This window comes from Coturnix japonica, chromosome Z (genome assembly GCF_054131305.1).
Source record: "Coturnix japonica strain WE chromosome Z, WE-NBRP24, whole genome shotgun sequence".
Lineage (NCBI taxonomy): Eukaryota > Metazoa > Chordata > Aves > Galliformes > Phasianidae > Coturnix > Coturnix japonica.
The window spans coordinates 58,332,041-58,338,579 of NC_140702.1; positions in this window are offsets into that span (position 1 = coordinate 58,332,041).

Consider the following 6,539-nt stretch of genomic DNA (forward strand, 5'->3'; position numbering starts at 1 on the left):
TGAAAAATGGCATTTGAACAAAGTGGAGAAAAAAAGGCATTGTTTCTACAGCACATTATGTTTTACAGTGCTCATGAGATGGCATTTCATGTCCCATAAAAAATATTATCTGTAACTTACCACCCATGCCAGAAAAAAGCAACAATGTGCCTTCAAAAGAGATGTCTTGTTTCTGAAAACAGTTTATCTCTCACATTTCCTGATCCGCAAGGTAAGCTGTGTTTGTAAGCAAATTCACTCAACCCTCTAATAATGACCTACAGTAAACAGCTGACATGTACTTCTTTCAGGCTCCTCTTTGTTTAGGCATGAATTGTTCATTTTTATGTCTTTTGTACACTCCCTGAAGGAGAGACAGATGATACTAGGGATGTTTTACATTATCACTTTTGGCAGAGGTTATGCCTCTGTTTATCTGATCCTCTTCTATTGCATTACAAGTGGTAAAATAAACTGCTGGGCATACAAAGGTCATTAATTTCAGGGCACGTTTTCACACTGGATTTTTAATTTAAAATGTATTAGATGCAAGATGGCCAGTTGTCAGTGTTCCTGGTCATCTGCAAAACCTGTGTCAATCTTATGTAATAAGAAATTGTCTTCCCATGTCTGGGGCTCACCACCTTTTAAAACAGCAGCACCTACTCTGTTTGCATGAGAAAACTGCTACATTCCTGCCTGCTGGGTCACACTTCAATCAATTATGACACCTTTGGAGAGTCCCATCTAGGGACTGGGCTAGGCATGCCCACCTCTGCCTTCTTCCAGTGCCAAACAGAAAAGCAACATCATGACCTGTTAAATACGAGTCTGCATGGGGCAACATTGGGAGAAAAATAATAGAGTTCTCTTGGGAAAGCTCAATAGAATCAGTATGCAACTTTGAAATGGGAAAAAAACCAAAACACAGAAAGTGTGTGCTTTTGTTTTTCTTTTTTTCTTTCTTTCTTTTTTTTTTTTTTTTTTGGTCCAGGGCTTAAGATTTCTTTATCACTCAACAGGACACACAACACCACTTGCTTCATCTGACAGTAGTTGAAGCTCCAAAAATAAAATAAAATAAAATCTATCAATGAAGCAACTTGCTGGCTCGCTCCTCAGCTCCGTATCTTGAGAACAACACCAGTTTTCATGATTTTCAGAGGAAAAAGAAAAACAAAAAACAACAATAAAGTACTGTATTTTTTATACCTTCCTGCAAAAAGCATTCAGCAAGCTCTGAGGTTGAGGCCAGAGAACACCCAGCAGTTTTGTTAACAACCCTACATACAGCTCACTGTGTATCTTTGACATTCTTTGGCAGAGTTTTGGCAGTGGAGTCACTCCAGGGACTGGACAGTGTCCTTTACTATCCAAACAGAGAACCATTTAGATATAGCTAAATTATAAAGCTGTAGGCTGAACTGCAGAAGGCTGAAAGAAATAAAATAACTAGATCTGCTCCAGACTTTCCCTCTCGCTGTTTTCTACTAATGCTGTTTCCTATATGACTGTTAGGATGACAATCCCATCTAGACACCATTCTTTTTATAAGGCAGGGATGAGAATTCACTTTGTGGCATGTCTTCCTGTGCTCAGCTGCCAGAAAGTAAAGAACAACCTGTGATGCTGCTGCTTTTTTTCTCCCATGTTTTTGTCATAATCTTGACTTCTCAAATTTCCAGCCTGGAAAAACCATAAAGGTGTAAAATCTCAGAGGAGCTGCATTAAAAGCACAAGACATGGTGATTTTTCCCTCTTCTGTGAGATCACATCAGTCTTACCTACAGTGAGGGGAGGAAGGATCACCTCATTTCTGACACTTCAGAAGCAGAGCAGGATTTCGTTTTTCACGACAGTTTTCCTTTGGATGCAGATGCTCTGGGCAGCTCTCTTCCCACTCCCCACTGGTTGTTCATATGGTCTTGGAGGCACCAGAATATCAGAAGACACTGTGCCTTTAGATATTTTTTCTATGGCTACCCTGATTCTACCTGCACAGCTGTGTGGGAAGGGCCATGACAGTGGGTATTTGCAAGATATGATTGTTTTGTCCTGTCTCCACTGCAGAATTGCTCATCCACAAGAGTAATATCCCACCACTGAGAGACTCCAAATAGCAGCAGCCAAACTCATGGTCTTCGATAAAATATATCTTACTTAAGGGCTAATATGAACAGAAAAGAAATCACACCCCTGCATATAAGGCATAAAAACAATAGATAGAGTGGGAGAAAAGAAAAAGATTGAAGCCATTTTATCTAATATTGCCAGAAGTGCAGGCAGGTGAAATCAAAGTCAGTTGTGTTTCTTTACTTGATGTTATGTTCCCAGTAAATGCTGGAAACATGGCCAGGATGCTTTGTAGGATGCTTTGTAGATGCATGAGAAGGATTAGGCTTCCTTCTTTGACAGGCATGACAGCGTGTTCAGTAAGTGTTTGGGCAGTGCTCTCAGACATGCAGTTAACCATCCCCCAGGCTCCAAGGTTTTGCACGTAATCTGAAGGATCCCAGGGATTAAAACCCTTCCCGAAGTGCCCTGCTTAGAAGGCCGCCTCTTGCTGCCTGCAGTTACTGTTACCTCCTGGTGCTTCCTCAACTGTTCAGAGAGCGCAACAACAAGCTGAGCTGGTGATAACTCAGCCAGGCATCTAGAAAGTGGCAATTTCCCGTCTGGGAAAATACTATCAGTTCTTGAAAGAGGGTGAAGATGAAACTGAAGGTGGAGGTGAATGAAGATGAGGATGAAGATGACAGTGAGGATAAAGATCAGGAGAAGGTGAAGGCTTTTCAGTCTTTGGTGACATTTTACATTAGACAACTTCTTTCCGAATAAAAGCGAAACAAAAATTTGGTAGTCAACATTTGTTTGATCTTTACTGCTTCCTTTCCCTGTCTTCTAGAAAAGTACCATCGTTGGTGGTGATGTGCCCCAGAAAAACTTAGCATCACGGTGTGGGAGGCAAATGCCATGAAAGTTTTAGAGGCAGATTCCATATCCCCTCCTAGAGGTGAGTCACACCAGACTTATCTGCAGAGTAATACTGGTTCATGCTTCTGAATCTGGATCCTCTTGGCAGAAGGAAGTAGTCATCTTCACACCTATCTCCTGTATCTCTCCCTCAGCTGCTATTTCTATATGAGCCAGAAAAACTGTATTTTCTGTCATGGAAAGATGGGATGTAGCAGTTGTGGTTGCAGTAGTCAGTGCTAAGATGATGTATTTTAACAGAAGCAGAAGAAATCCTCACGTAGATGCAAAGTGTTGGGGTGGGTTTATAAAGCCCTGGGAGGAGAGGCACCTCAGTAATGTACGATCACCATTATTACCACTAAAGACACAAAGCAAGAAGTTAGTATTTCCCCCTGTACAATAAATTCAGTCTTTTGCAATGGCACATTATAGCCAGTCTCACGAAGAACACTGTACTGATCAGTTCTTTAGACAGCTACTTTGGTGAAAGGAGGGAAGAGTGGAGCTGGAAGAAAGGAAAAAAAGAAAAAGTTGTCCTCTTACTTCAGCAGCTCACTGTTTATTAAAAAAGAAAACACCTGGAATTTGTGTTGAAGAGACACCACTGTCTGTATTGATCCTAAAGTACAAAGCAGCTTTTGGTAGCTGTCTTCTGTTTCTTCAGGGCAATAGAAGAGACCAAGTTTCCCCCCAGCTGCCTGTATTGATTGGCGAAGTGCAGGAAAGGTGGGAGCCAAAGGAGAGGAGCAGTATCTTCCCAGGCCAATACTTCCTGGCCCCGCATGCAGCTGCTGAGAGAATTAGAGCCTTTCTGCCAGTTTCAGAAAGCTTTGTGGCAGGCGCTACAAAAACACCTCTCAACATCAGATTCTAATTGTCCCGGGGCTTTTTAGGCAAATGCACAGCTGAAAGTAGGAGGGGAAAAAAGGGGGAAAAAAAAAAAAAAAAAAAAAAGGAGAATGTTTTTCTTCCTCCCTACTGTTTCTCTTCCCACTCACAGATTTCTGAACTTCAGATATTTTTCTTTCATCTTGCATTATAAATTAAGATTGACAATGCCACGTAAGAATAGGAAGAAAGTAAATTAAAAGATCACCTTCACATCAAAACCCACTGATAAAATAGCACTCAAAAACCATCTTTTTTCCATGCCTATGAGTTAACACACCATGAAAAGGCAGATATTAGCTGGTGATAAATGTGTATAAACAAGTAAATGCATGTGATTGTGCAGAAGATGAATTGCATCTGATGGGACTGCTCGCTACTAACAATGGGAGAAAGGCTGAAAATTCTTCTGGTAACCTCTTATTTAAACAAAAGCCATTACTGAAAGCTGTCAAGCTCTGGTTTAAATGTATGCTCTTCGGTTTTTGGTTTTTTTTCATCTCATATTTTCTCTAACAGTAACCAGCACACAGAATCTTAGGACAGGCAAGTTGTTTTCTAGATAACTCTCGCTTCACTAAAATAAATCCAAAACATTCCATGTGAAGAGAACTAGGCTTGATGCCCTGAATCAACACTGTAGTAAATAGAGAGCTGGCTTTTAATTTATTCTACACTTTTTTTCTCTCACAGTTTCTTTTTTGCCCTGTGCTGAGTGCAAGGGACTTGATCCACTTTGTTATGTGCTCAAACACCTCATCACATATGTGCATGCCAAGCACCTTATCAAGGCTGGCAAATATCCTGTTGAAAAGAAATGGTTTCATCAGCTGTTGCATTAAAACTGAAGGGTGTGGTCTGCACAACAGGCAGGTATAATCTCAGCCATATGTACTCTCTTCTTTAACACTGTGGAGTATTGCTTAGAAACATGTTTCATGTTGTTTATTCATAAAGTGATTGACGCAACACGAAGGATGTAAACCTGTGGTCACCTTTCTGTTCTCAGAACTGTCAAAGATAGGGCTGGCTGGTGGGCAAAAACAAATCCTGAGTGCAAGAGTGTGCAAGCCACAGGCTCTGCCAGCCTCACTGATACTGCATCTTTTCTTCTACCAAAGCAGAAAGGAAGGAGACGAAGGAGTGGTAACTCAGAGTGAGCATAGGTGACATGCCCTGTAACCATGGAGGACAGGACTGCTCTACCACATTCGGTCTTTCATCAGTGGATGGCAGACCTCTTCAATAGGAGACTGTCAAAGTTCAGTTCTAGCACTCCTTATGTGCACCTGAATAGAGTGGTAATTCACTTGGGTCTGTTCCTACCTCTGTAATGTACTCTCTTATTTACTGCAGAAGCTGTGTAATAGGTTTCCACATAAGCAATAATGACAGACAGGAGAATGCATATGTTTAAAGTTATAAAATAATGAAATGAATAAAAAACAGTGATTAGAATGCATAAGCAATTGCTTCTTCCATCTCCAGATGAGACCTGTCCGATTGCATGGGCACTTACACTAGCTAAAATAAGACGTGCTCTCAGGATATGGCACTCATTTTGGAAAGTAAATGGACTAGATGACTTCTCATCTCAACATCTCATAATTCCATGCTAGTCATACAATTTTAACATTTTAATTTTTATTTTGCTCAAAGGTATCCCATGGCACCTTGTGAAAGCCCCTAGTAAACTTCTGCAAAAATCTCTCCTTTCCTGTCTTCAGGTCTCCCTTGCCTTCTCTTTCCTACAGTATCTACAGAAAGCCCATCAATGCTCAGGATGATCATTTGCTTTAAGTGTTCCTACTCTGCTGAAAACCAACACTGGACAAAGATGACGGCAGAGTTCAGTCTTAGACTGTAGGAAAAGCATCTGAAATCCAGATAGGCAAAATTGATGTATTGATTTTCTTAATTCCAGCTTCCACCAAAACAAGGCTTAAATAAGTGAATAACATGGCTTTCTCATTCATGTGAAATAACTATTTCAGTTTATATATGATTTAATATAAAAATCAAAACTCTGCAGCAATGTCTGGACAATGTTGAAATTAAATATATCATAATATCAGAATAATAATATTAAAAAGTATCCTAATTTTCATAATTATTTTTTTTTTCCCCAGAACTTCTTTTGTTATAAAATTCAAATTTTAACCCTGGACAGTAATTTAAAAAAGAAAACAAACAAACAAACCAAACAACTGTTTAAAACCTGTTTGATTACATTAAAAAAAACCAAACAAACAAACAAAAAAACCCCCCAAAACTAAGGTGGTTAGAGCTCTTGCAATAACATTTACATTAATGTTAACCAAACACTGAAAATATTTGGAGGAAATTCCTGTGCAGGATAAATGCAGGGCAGTGGCTTGGCCGGTGAAACTCTGTGCTGCCATCTGAACTGTAACGGGGGCAGCCTGTACCACTGATGTATTATTTTTCACGTGCTAAGGGCATGTCTACAGGGCACATCTACACTGAATATATTTATTTCAGGACCCACAAAGCTCATTCATTGTGTTCACAAATAGCACTGTGTGGAGGTATCAGTAATTAAGTGTATGCATTCAGGAAATAGACCTAGTGCATCACTTTCCAAATCACGTAGGTCACCTGGGAGTCATTGCTGCAGACAAACGGATACAGATCTGAGCTCAGTAATAGCAACAGTCAGCATCATTGCCAGGGTA